We start from the raw sequence: 12584 nt of genomic DNA, 5'->3' as shown, positions 1-12584 counted from the left end.
CGCTCCGTCTCCGGCCCTCTCGTCCACTCGCCCCGATCGCTCTCCCCCTTCCTCCCGTCGGCTTCCGCTTTTAAAGCCTTTGCTTCTTTCTACAGCCGTGGCCGCGCCTTTGTCCACTCCCCCGTGGCTCTCGAGGGGTGCATAATGACGGGGACACTCAAGCGTCGTTCGACAGGGCCGTCGACGGTTACCATATATGGTCATGTTTCTCCGCCACAACCATATATGGTCATGTCTCTCCGCTGCGACCCGACGCAAGGACGGCGCGGCCAACCGTCTCCAGGAAAAGTCATTGACCGGCTCGCCGTGGCACCGGTGCATGTGCACGAATCGTCACATCCGCTCCTTCTTAAAAGGAATGTTCATTGAACATTAGGAATTCGTCATATACACACACGCGCACACACACAGGCCGCGCTGTTCGGGCCAGTATCCCGCACAAGTCGCTCCTTTCTTCCCCACGAGCACCGAGCCAGAGCGAAGTTTCAGAACAATTCTTCACCGTAGATACAACTCGAGTGCACAATATAAGACCATAATTAACAGTATGTAGAACATCTCAAACAAGAGAACGAACAAAAAATGAAACTAAACGAAGCGCACTTGTAATGTACAAAACAAGGAAATGTAGTCTTAGCGAGGTGCCTCCCTGTCCACTACTCGGTTACGGAGGTAGTACCTAGCGGCTGGAATACGTCTGCCAGATTGGAATGCCTCCTCCTCGAGAAGGGCGCCTCCGAGCTGCGACTGCATGAAGTGTTCCAGTTCATCACATGGACTGAAAATTTTGTGCCGGCCGCTCTGACCGCTTTTCTGCAATGCAGGGTTATTTACAATGGCGGGCTCCGTGCGAAGGTTATCCTACCCCTCCTGTTCCCTTGAGGCAGCCGTTTCAGAAAGAGGCGAGCATGTTGGTGCTTGCTTTAACCGGTTAGCATGGACCACAGCGGTTGAGGCCCCTGCGATCTCCCGAATCCGAAAATTAACCGGCGATAGCTGCTCTACTATGCGGTAAGGTCCTTTCCATTTGGGCGTTAACTTACGGGCAAGCCCTGCCTTGACCTGCACACACTCAAGGTATACACGGTCTCCCACCCTGAAAGGAACCGCCCTAGCCCTAGTGTCGAACCACCTTTTTCTTTTGTCGGCTGCTTCCCGTAATGCTTCGGCTGTTACGTCATGGGCCGCTTGCAATCGAGACGTCAGTTCGGCTCGATAATCATCTAGTGACCCGTATGGCACCCGTCTCTGTCCATCAACCACCGCATTCGGTGTGTCTGGGTCGCGACCGTACAAGAGGTAGAAAGGGGAGTCACCGGAGCTCTCGTGCACCGCCGTGTTGTAAGAAAAAACAGCAAACGGTATCCAGAGGTCCCAATCCTGTTGGTCTCGCGAAACATAATGGGATAACAGTTTGCTTGCTGTTTGATTAAGCCTCTCCACAGCACCGTTACAAGCCGGGTGGTAAGGGGTGGTCTGTCTTTTGTCAATTCCCAGAAGGTTATACACATCTTTCATCAACCTCGACACAAAGTTTGACCCTTGATCCGTTAACAACTGGCGCGAAACGCCGTGCCGCAGAACCACTGTTTCTACAAAGGCAAGTGCCACAGTTTCTGCTTTTTGGTCGGGCAGTGCTGTTATCTCAGCATACTTCGTTAGGTGGTCAACGCACACCAGTACATATTTGTTTCCTGTTGTCGTAGTCGGAAGTGGGCCTAGAATATCCATGCCAACCCTCTCAAAAGGCGTCGAGACTTCCTCGAATTCCTGAAGAGGGGGCCGGCCTGCGGTTTTTCGGAGTTTTTCTTTCCAGGCAAGAACGGCAGTTAGCGCAGTACTCTTTAACATCTGAACGCATGCCCTGCCAATAGTAGTAGCGCTCCAACCTCCTTTGCGTCTTCATTACTCCAAAATGGCCCGCGTATGGGGCATCGTGAAAAACCCTCAAGAAGTGCGGCACCATTGACTTTGGTACCACCACTCTTTCCCACACCTGGCTAGCCTTCCTTCCTGACCGCGTAGGCCGGGTGCGCTTTCGTAGGGTTCCTTCGTTGTCAACAAAGTAACAATTGTCGGGATCCCGGGCGATCCCTCCAGAAATGGCATGAAATGTTTTCTCTAGCCCTTTGTCCTTTCGCTGCTCGGTGCGGAGATCGTTTGTATGTATGGCCGGACAAAACGCATTCACGGTGCGTACCAGGTTAGCTCGACTTAATGCGTCCGCGTTAGTGTGCACCTTGCCTGGCTTGTGTTCTATCTCGAAATCGTATTCCTGAAGTTGCAGATTCCAGCGCGCGAGGCGCGAGCTCGGATCCTTCACGTTTAGAAGCCACTTAAGGGGTTGGCAGTCGGTCACTAGCCTGAATCTGTGGCCATAGAGTTAGCACCGAAAGTGCCGCACGGCCCAAACCACTGCAAGACACTCCCGCTCAGTGGCACTGTACCGCTGCTCGACTGGACTGAATTGCCGGCTCGCTAACGCGATACGGTGCTCCTTGCCGTCAAAATTCTGAGACAGCACTGCACCCGCTGCAAATTTCGAGGCGTCAGTCGCTACAATGAAAGGCTGGCTGAAGTTTGGATATCCTAGCAAGGGAGCGGTTATTAATTTTTCCTTTAGTTCTTCGAACGCCACCTCTGCCTCCTCCGATCATACGAACTCTATGTTTTTTGCTGTTAGTGCAGTCAGTGGCTTTGCGATTCGGGCGAAATCTCGCACATGCCTTCGGTAGTATCCGACTAAGCCAAGAAACTCGCGAACGCCTCGAACTCCAGTTGGTCTAGGGAAGTCGCGGACGCTACTTAACTTTCCCGCTTCAGGTTCTACGCCGTCTGCGGAAACGATATGTCCAAGGTATTTGACCTGCCGCTGTAGAAGTTGGCACTTTGAAGGTTTCAATTTTAAGCCAGCAGCTCGCAATCTGACCAGCACTTCCTCAATGGCCTCCAAGTGTTCGGCAAAGGTGCTGCTGTAAATTATTATATCGTCCATGTAGACGAAGCACCTCTTTCCCAGCAAACCGGCCAAGATTACGTCCGCAGTTCTCTGCCAGACTGCAGGGCTGTTAACAAGTCCCATCGGCATGCGTCTCCACTGAAAGTGGCCAGACGGGGTGTTAAATGCGGTTTTGTCGACATCGTTTGGATCCATTTCGATCTGCCAGAACCCCGATGCGAGGTCGACAACTGTAAAATACTTGGCTGACCCAAGCTGCGCGAGGGTTTCCTGCACCTGTGGCAGCGGGTAGGGATCTATCCTTGTAATGGAATTCAATCGCCGGTAGTCTATTACCAGTCGAAATGAACCATCGGGTTTCTCAACTAGAAGTGCCTGTGCCCCCCACGGCGACTTGGAATGCTCAACAATGCCTTTGTCGATTAGCTCTTGGACCTGCCTATCCATTTCCTCTCTTTGTGAGTAGGGAATTCTGTAGGCCCGTTGGTACACTGGTGGCGAGTGGCCAGTCGTAATGCGGTGTTTAATCACTCCGCACTTTCCCAAGTCTAGCTTCGATGCAGCGAACACATACGAGTAGCGCTGTAGGAGACCCTCAACTCTTCCTCGCTCTTTGGAGTCGATGTGAGAGAGGTCAAACTGCAGGTTCCCTTCTTTTCCTTTCCTTTCATTGACGAGGCCCGTAGTACAAATCGGGGTACCCTGCTCATCTACCTCAGCCGTGGAGAATGTAGCGATGTTTTTGTTTTTCGGCAGGTGAAGCTCTTGTTGCGAGTAGTTACATAAGCGGACGGGAACCCTTTTCTTTGAGTCAACCGTGACCAAACAGCCCGCCACACTCAGTCCTATTGCGAGCCCCTCTATAGGTTCAACGACTCCTATGTATTCCTCATCAATCTGAGCTGACATCGCTCCCACACAGATTATCTCTGACCGAGGCGGCACCACTGTTTCTCTCGTTGTCCTAACACTAACGCCCGCGTGTGTTAGCGAGCCCTGTTTCGCGCTCTGTTCCCCATAGTCCACTCGTGCAACGTACTCGGCCTCTCGATTTGCTAATGGGACCAAAGCCCCGCGACAGGAAAGGCAGTTCTGGCTTAATATGAGATCGATGCCATGCTGCCGTAACAGGTCCTGACCTACGAGGCCCGATATACCATCCGGCAACGACACAGCATCGGAACAAATGTAGCTGGGATGGTCAAAACTTTCTTTCCCGATTGTGAAGCGCAAAAGGTACAGTCCTCCCGTGCCGAGGTCAGCTCCTGTGATGCCTACGAATCTTACTTTCGGAGATTCTCGGGCCTCATGCACCTGCCTGTCTCCCTTCTTTGTCAGCAGATCAAAAAAACTTTTGCTTAAGGAGCGTTATCCGGGAGCCAGTGTCAACCAACAGACTGCAAGTGACCCCGTTTACCACGAATTTCGCAATCGGGCAGGATTCTCCAAAAACGCTTACAATAGCACAGCTATTACTGCTCTCCCCCCCAACCGGCTCGGCTGCGGGGGATTCTACGCGTTTTTTGGCACAATATATCTTTGTTCCATGATCGTGTTGGTCGGCGCGCGCTGCTGCCCATTTGGCGTACCAGATTCGCGGTTTAGCTCGGGACAGTATCTGGCAACGTGTCCGTACCCTCTGCAAGCACAACAGCGAACCTGCCTCCTTTCACGGTTCCGGAAATTGCCCCTGTTATTTAACTGTAGGCCTTCCGCGAGGAGCGCCTCCAGCCGGTCTAGCCTATCGGTCAACTGAGTAACATTCGCGTCGGCGCTTGCACTTTTTGGCTCTGTTACAAGCCGCACCTTCTCCTCACTGGAGACAAGCAACTCATTACGCTCCTCGTCTACAGCTGCCTCTACCGCTCCTTCAAAAGTAGACGGCGCCTTAGACAGAACAAACCTGCGCACCGGATCCCTCAAGCCAGTGATGAACTGGGACGTCACCTGCTCCAGAAGCAGCTCTCTGGCGTGCTTTTGCTTCGAACTATCAGGCCCCGGTTCTCGCGCTAGGGTTTCGTTCCCAAGGAAGCGAAGGCGGGAGGCAAACGCGCGTGCGTCTTCCCCCGGCTTCTGCCGAGCGTCGAAGAACCTTATGGCCCTGGGTCCACACTGGGCATGAGGAGATTGATGCACAGACTCCAAAATGATTTTGAAGTGATTTAATTAAAGCATCTGGCTCGATGCCGCTTACGGGACAGAAGCTGGGCTCGTCGTCGCCGGGGCTGAGTCAGCGTGGTGTGGCACGGGCTCGATGAATGGCTGGTTGTCTGCAGCGGCCGGGCTGGGAGTTCCTCGTGGCTGTGCTGCCCTCGTTCTCGGCTGGTCGTTGGATGAGCTGCCAGGCGTGGAGGCGCGTTGGCGAAGGTCGAATGTTAGCGACGGCTAGACCCCGGGCTCAGGTCAATGCGCAGCCCCAGTCTTCTGCCTCGCCCCGTCTCCGGCCCTCTCGTCCACTCGCCCCGATCGCTCTCCCCCTTCATCCCGTCGGCTTCCGCTTTTAAAGCCTTTGCTTCTTTCTTCAGCCGTGGCCGCGCCTTTGTCCACTCCCCCGTGGCTCTCGAGGGGTGCATAATGACGGGGACACTCAAGCATCGTTCGACAGGGCCGTCGACGGTTACCATATATGGTCATGTTTCTCCGCCACAACCAAATATGGTCATGTCTCTCCGCTGCGACCCGACGCCAGGACGGCGCGGCCAACCGTCTCCAGGAAAAGTCACTGACCGGCTCGCCGTGGCACCGGTGCATGTGCACGAATCGTCACACTGGGCATTTTGAATTACAGGGCAAGTCCTACTGAAGATTGCCGGTCTCCAGGCGAGCTGCTCCAAGGAAGGCGGCTGCGCACACCCGTGCCGGACTTCAATCCCCTGCCTACTGTACGGGTGAAAAAACACCGACAGATAAGCCACAACGAGCGAGCTCTACCACGGCTGAGCAACAACGACGTGGTACGTGTGAACGGCAAGTCATGTTCACGAAAAGCCAAGGTGGTTGGATCGGCCGGTCCGCGGGCCTTTCACTTGCGCACAGAGGACAATACCATTCTTCGGCGCAACCGCCGACACCTTTTGGCAACGAAGGAACAATGGTCTGATGAATCATCAGACGACGAAGATTTCGGCGACAACAGGACATCGTCACAAGGTGTGGCGTCAACTGCCCCTGTGGCTCCACCGACGCCAGCTGAGCAGTCAGCGCTTCAGCCACTGCGAAGGACAACACGACAGATGCGACCACCAGAGCGTCTGGGTTACGACCAACACTTTCAGCAGACAAGCCAGCGGTGTTGAGCTTGGCAGTGAACAGCTGTTGAGAAGGAGGATGTATCATATCAGATGAAAGCACGCATGCTATCTCTGTAGGCTTCCTTACCACGTGCTTATCCCTCGCCCTCTGTTTTCACTAACCCCTTTCCACCTTCGGCTATAAGTATCAGCGCTGAATAAACAAGCACGTTCTTTGTTATCCAGACACACTGGCTGTCCATTCCTGTCGTCCCGCTCGAGGACGATACAACTGGTGGACCTGCATGCTCGTGGCAGGTTGCTTTGACATTTTTGAGAATGTCGCATTTAATTTTTATTGATATTTATATAGTGCTATAAAACGTTAAATATAAAACATTGCAAAAACATTAAAAAAAGTACATCAAGAACTTGCAATTAACTCTCGACTAAATCAAAAAAGTAACGTTGTTATAATGTTTCGGTACTACATGGGATCAATAGCAGCGGATATGGTGCAAAGATGTGGCGGGCAGTAGCTTACGATTCTTTAGTGCGCGGTAGCAATTACCCCATCTCGCTTGGAATATGTTTGTCCTTCCTTTCCATGTATTCTCCTATCGTTTTTCTCGTGCCCTGATTTTGTTGATGACCATTTGTAAATTTTCCAGCTAGCACCAAAACATTATAACAATGGTACTTTTGTTTGGTCGAACATTAATTCAATGTGTATATTGTCACAAATGGGCTGCAGGATCAAGAGGCTAGGCACAGGCCGCAAGAAATCAAGCAGTGTCCAGCTGCAAAGAGCACGCGCGACTCACTTCTTTGTCCTCAAGGCGCCGCCCAGGGACACCTGGCGGCATTATTCCCCCTCCCCAACCAAAAAAAAAGGAAGCAAATACGTGGGCGCACTTGGAGCAAACGAGGTGCCCGTTACTGCGTAAAGTACGGCTTCATACGCAGTACGTGCACGACCTCAGGCTGCGGTAGACGGCGCGAACTGGGCAGAGTGCCACCGGGGAGGACTTCATACGTCACATCCGTGATGCGTCGCAGCACTGTGTAGGGTCCAAGGTAGCGGCTCAGAAGGTTCTCCGACAGGCCGGGGCGACGTACCGGGGTCCATACCCACACTTTGTCGTCGGGGTGGCGATGTCGTTGGCTGTAGCGTTCTGCATCCGTTGCCTGCTGCCGGCGGATGTGCATACGGGCCAGTTGGCGGGCTTCCTCTGCGTGCCGGGTAAATTCCTCGGCGTCTGGCGTGAGCTCCTGGTCGTCAGGAAGGCACGGAAGCATGGCGTCAAGCATCGATTCGACATCATGGCCGTAGACGAGGCGAAACGGCGTAAATCGAGTCGTTTCCTAAATTGCCGTGTTGTAGGCAAACGTCACATTTGGGAGGATCTCGTCCCAAGTCTTGTGCTGTACGTCGACGTACATTGCGAGCATGTCTGCTAAGGTTTTGTAGAGGCGTTCCGTGAGCCCGTTTGACTGCGGGTGGTATGCAGTAGTCTTGCGGTGGTTCGTGTGACCCAGCTGGAACACCTCGTGCAAGAGCTGCGCTGTAAACGCGGTGCCCCTATCGGTGATGACGGAGGACGGGGCGCCATGTCATAAAACAATGTGGTGTATGAAGAAGCGCGCGATTTCAGTGGATGTACTGCGCGGCGCCGCCTGGGTTTCCGCATAGCGCGTCAAATAACCAGTCGCAACTATAATCCACTTATTGCCAGAAGACGACACAGGGAATGGGCCCAGAAGATCAATGCCGACTCGGTCAAAAGGTGTGCGAGGTGGCGCAATTGGTTGGAGCAAACCTGCGGACTTGAGCGGTGGTGACTTACGACGCTGGCATTCACTGCAACCTCTGACGTAGCGGTGGATGGTCTTTGCAAGTTCAGGCCAATAATATCCTTGACACACTCGAGCGAACGGGCGTGCAAATCCCAAATGGCCAGAGGTGGGCTCCTCATGACACGCCGAAAGGATGTCGTCGCGGAGGTCTGATGGCACGACTAGGAGGTAGGGCCGGTCACCGTTGCTGGAGGTTTTCTTGAACAGTACGCCATTGCGAATGCAAAAAGAGGACAAGTGGCGGGAAGTGTCGAGGTACGTTGGAAGCATGGCCCTCCAGGTGATCCATGACAGACCGCAGGTCAGCGTCAGCACGCTGCTTTGCCACTAAGTCCGAACTGCTGATCACACCTAGGAAACGACTGTCATCCTCTGCGCTGTCATCATCTTGCTCGACAGGTGCGCGTGAGAGCGTGTCGGCGTCTTCGTGTTTACGTCCGGACTTATAGGCAATTGTGTAATCAAATTCTTGAAGGCGAAGGCTCCAGCGTGCTAGTCGGCCTGATGGGTCCCGTAGATTGGTAAGCCAGCACAAGGAATGGTGGTCGGTGACCACTTTAAAATGACGGCCATAGATATAAGGCCGAAATTTCATCGTGGCCCAGACGACAGTGAGGCACTCCTTTTCCGAGGTGGAGTAGTTGATTTCGGTGCGCGAGAGTGTGCGACTCGCATACGCGATCACACGTTCCACGCCTTCTTGATGTTGAACGAGGACGGCACCAAGCCCGATGTTGCTAGCGTCGGTGTGTATCTCGGTAGCAGCCTCATCGAAGTGAGCCAGCACAGGGGTAGTGCCATATGTCCTTGGATTACTGAGGAAATACTCACAGTATTGAAAAAAAAAGGATTCATACTACAATAAGCTCAAAAACAACAGAACAAATGCTTATTACTTGAAACAGTTTAAGTATTACAGAAACAAATCCGTGGCGCTGATGAGAAAATCAAAGAAATTGTATTATACTAATTTGGTTAATCGTCAAGGAAATGACACTAAGCAAGTATGGAAGATTGTAGGAGAAGTTACGGGAACAGTTAAAAGAAAACAGATCGTTCCTGACAACTTGTCAATAGAGACTGCAGACCAGTTTAATCAGTCCTTCACAACCTACGGTCAGAACAGTGTGCAACCTACTCCCTTAGCTTCAGTGACATCCGGCGTACCTCGATGTATTAATAATGAATTCAGTTTCTCGAACATTACTAGCGATGAAGTTGCAAGTGTTGTGGCGAACATGCCCACGAATAAAGCGGCCGGGCCAGACGGCATAATGGCTAAGGTAATCAAGGACAACATTGATTTGTTTTGTGTTCCTTTGTGCAGAATATTCAATCACGCGATACACTTTAGCTTATACCCCGATACTTTAAAAGTTGCAAAAGTTGTTCCGATATTTAAAGCTGGGGACCCTAACAACCCGTCTAGTTACAGGCCAATATCTGTACTGAGTGTCGTCAATACCATTTTTGAAAAATTAATTGCTTTCCAACTGAAAACCTTTCTTGATGCTAATCATATTATTTGTCCTCAGCAACACGGATTTGTTTCTAGCAGGTCCACGTCCACGGCTGTAGTTACTCTATCACAGCTTATCCTATCTGCTCTTCATAATCATAATGTTGCTGTAAGCGTATTTATAGACACCAAAAAAGCTTTCGACACAGTCTCACACTCCATTCTTTTAATGAAACTGGAAGCATATGGTGTGCGTAGCGGGGCACTTGAATACTTTAAAAGTTATCTTTCTTCACGACAGCAGCAAGTTGTCCTCAAACAGTTCAAGTCTGCATACCAAACTGTTACGTGTGGTGTACCCCAGGGGTCAGTTCTGGGACCGCTTTTATTTTCAATCTTTATTAATGACCTCCCCAATGCAATACAGTGTTCTCAAATTTTGATGTATGCGGATGACACTGCACTTATCTTTACTGGCAACTCACTTGAGTCAATAGAAAAACCTATTAACAATGAACTCCAACGTATTTCGACCTGGTTTCGTAATAATCATCTAACTTTAAACACTGAAAAAACTAAATATGTTATTTTTCGTTCAAAACAAAAGTGTATTGAATCAAGCGATTTTTCTATATGTGTTGACAACAATGTTATTGATAGTGTGTCTTCTTTTAAATATTTAGGGGTCATGTTTGACTGCCACTTGGTGCATTCAGTATTCCCGTCCGCAACACTAGACAAGCCAGCAATGGCAATTTTAACCTTCCAATTTGCCATAATGCTTACGGGGAAAGACGAATAGAATTTACAGGAGCGAAAATTTGGAACTCGTTGCCAACTGAAATAAAGCAAGCTAGGAATTTCAAACTGACATGCAAGAAACATTTTTTGGGAATGGAAGCAAGGCTACAAAGTTAGTTTTTCTTCAATGTGTTTGTGATTGCTGTCCTATATGTTATTTTGTATTGGACCGCTTACTAGCCTCATTGGCTATCGGTCCAGATATCTGTGTATACATTTTGTTTGTGTTACTCAATAAAGACTTCTTGACTCTTGAAAGCAGCGTGTTGCTCGGCAGTCCAGACGAACGGCGTATCGTCACGTGTCAAACGGGTGAGAAGTTCAGCGATCTTGGAGAAGTCGGCGATAAAACGACGGTAGTAGGCGCTCAAACCCAAGAAGCGCTTGAGCGTTTTCTTGTAGTAGGACGGGGAAACTTGGCTACGGAGGCAGTTTTCTCGGGATCGGGTCGTATGCCGTCGGCGCTCACAACATGGCCGAGATACTTGAGCTCTTTGTAGCCAAATTGGCATTTCTCGGGTTTAAGTGTCAAGCTGGCCAACCGCAGGGCATCCAACACTGTCCGCAGGCGTTCAAGGTGTCGGTCGAAGGTTTCTGAAAACACCACCACGTCATCTAGGTAAACTAAACAGTTTGCCATTTGAGGCCAGCCAGAACAGTATACATCATGCGCTGAAACGTCGCTGGCGCAGAGCAAAGGCAGAAGGGCAACACCTTAAATTCATGTAGACCGTCGGGTGTGATGAAGGACTTTTTTTCGCGGTCACGTTCATCAACCTCAATCTGCCAATATCCGGTCTTTAGGCCGATCGACGCAAAATACTTGGCGCGGCGAAGTCTGTCGAGCGAGTCGTCGAAGCGGGGCAGCGGGTAGACGTCCTTTTTCGTTATGGCGTTCAGCTTACGGTAATCCACGCGAAAGCGCAGTGTCCCATCCTTCTTAACAAGCACGACGGGCGACGACCACGGGCTCTTAGAGGGCTGAATAATGCTGTCTGTAAGCATCTCCTTCACCTGCGTTTGGATAGCGTCACGTTCCTTCGGGGAAATGCGGTACGGCTGCTGTCGTATGGGGCGAACGTTATCGAAAGTGATGATACAATGCTTCGTGATTGTCGTTTGCCGCACTTTCGAGGAGGATGCGAAGCAGGTTTTGTACTGGAGCAGTACGGCGCGGAGGTCACGCTGTTGAGTCTTAGAGAGTCCGGAGCTAATATCGAAGCGATCCAGGGACGTGTCCGGACGGTCCATGGCCTCGGACGCAAAGCACTATGTAACATCGGCCAATTGGTCGGCCCACGCGACGGCAGTAGCTGAGAAAAGGTGACGAGGCTCGCTCGTAAAATTAGTAATCAGGAGTTCCGACCGACCGTCACGGAGGTGGACGACACTTCGGGCCGCACAAATGCCATGTGTCAGCAGCAAGGAAAGGTTGCCCTCGGCGACTGCAGGTCCATCACGTAGCCCATTATCGCATTCGACGCTTGCAAAAACACTGAAGCGCGGCGGGATCAAGACACTTTCAGTGGAAATACGAAGGGCGGAGCTGCGTTGCCGAACGTTGGAGGTGTCGTCGGCTTCCGCTGTCGAAAACGTAACGGTCCTGTGCCTCAGGTCAATAACAGCACCATTCTCACGGAGAAAATCTACGCCCAAAATCAGGTCACGAGAACAGTCGCGGAGCACCAGGCAGCTAACTACGAACGTCGAGTCACTGATCTGGGCCCTAGCCGTGCACTGTCCAAGCGGAGTAGTGATATGGCCCCCTGCCGTCCGGATCTGCACGCCAGAGCAAGGGGTTGTAACTTTCTTTAGAAGCGCTGCCAATTTGCCACTGATAATTGAAAACTCCGCTCCTGTGTCCACCAACGCGCATTTAATGCTGTGACCATCGAGAAGCACGGGTATGTCGAGGGAGAAGCGGTCCTTTAGTTCAGCTGCTGTCGTCGACGTCGTCAAAGCTCTATCATCGGATATCTGCGTCGTCTGCATCGTCAGGGAATCTTTACAGCGTCGATATCCAGCGACCGCGCCCCCGGAGGTCGCTGTCCTCAGTTTTCCCGGCGAGGGCTGGGCGAGCGGTCCGCCGTCGCTCGCGAGTTCTGCACATTCGGTGAAAACGATGGACGGCGAGGTGACGGTGATCGGGACTGACGGCGCGCCATGGACCACTGAGGTTGATGGTTCAGGTACTCTTCAATCTCACGGGGCCGTTGGCCAAACCGGGGCCTTGGCGCATCGGAGGGGAAACCCTGCAGGCCAAGCTCTCGATATAGGC

At 51.7% G+C, this 12584-nt stretch overlaps 1 pseudogene; it reads right to left on the bottom strand.

Annotated features, from left to right (window-relative positions):
* Window positions 1–5052: 5052 nt before the first annotated feature.
* LOC144123216 (uncharacterized) lies at window positions 5053–12298 on the bottom strand (annotated as a pseudogene).
* Window positions 12299–12584: the final 286 nt, after the last annotated feature.

Source organism: Amblyomma americanum, chromosome 3, assembly GCF_052857255.1.
Source record: "Amblyomma americanum isolate KBUSLIRL-KWMA chromosome 3, ASM5285725v1, whole genome shotgun sequence".
NCBI classification, from domain to species: domain Eukaryota; kingdom Metazoa; phylum Arthropoda; class Arachnida; order Ixodida; family Ixodidae; genus Amblyomma; species Amblyomma americanum.
Note: the sequence above shows the minus strand (reverse complement) of the source record. Positions and strands in the feature narration are given on the sequence as shown.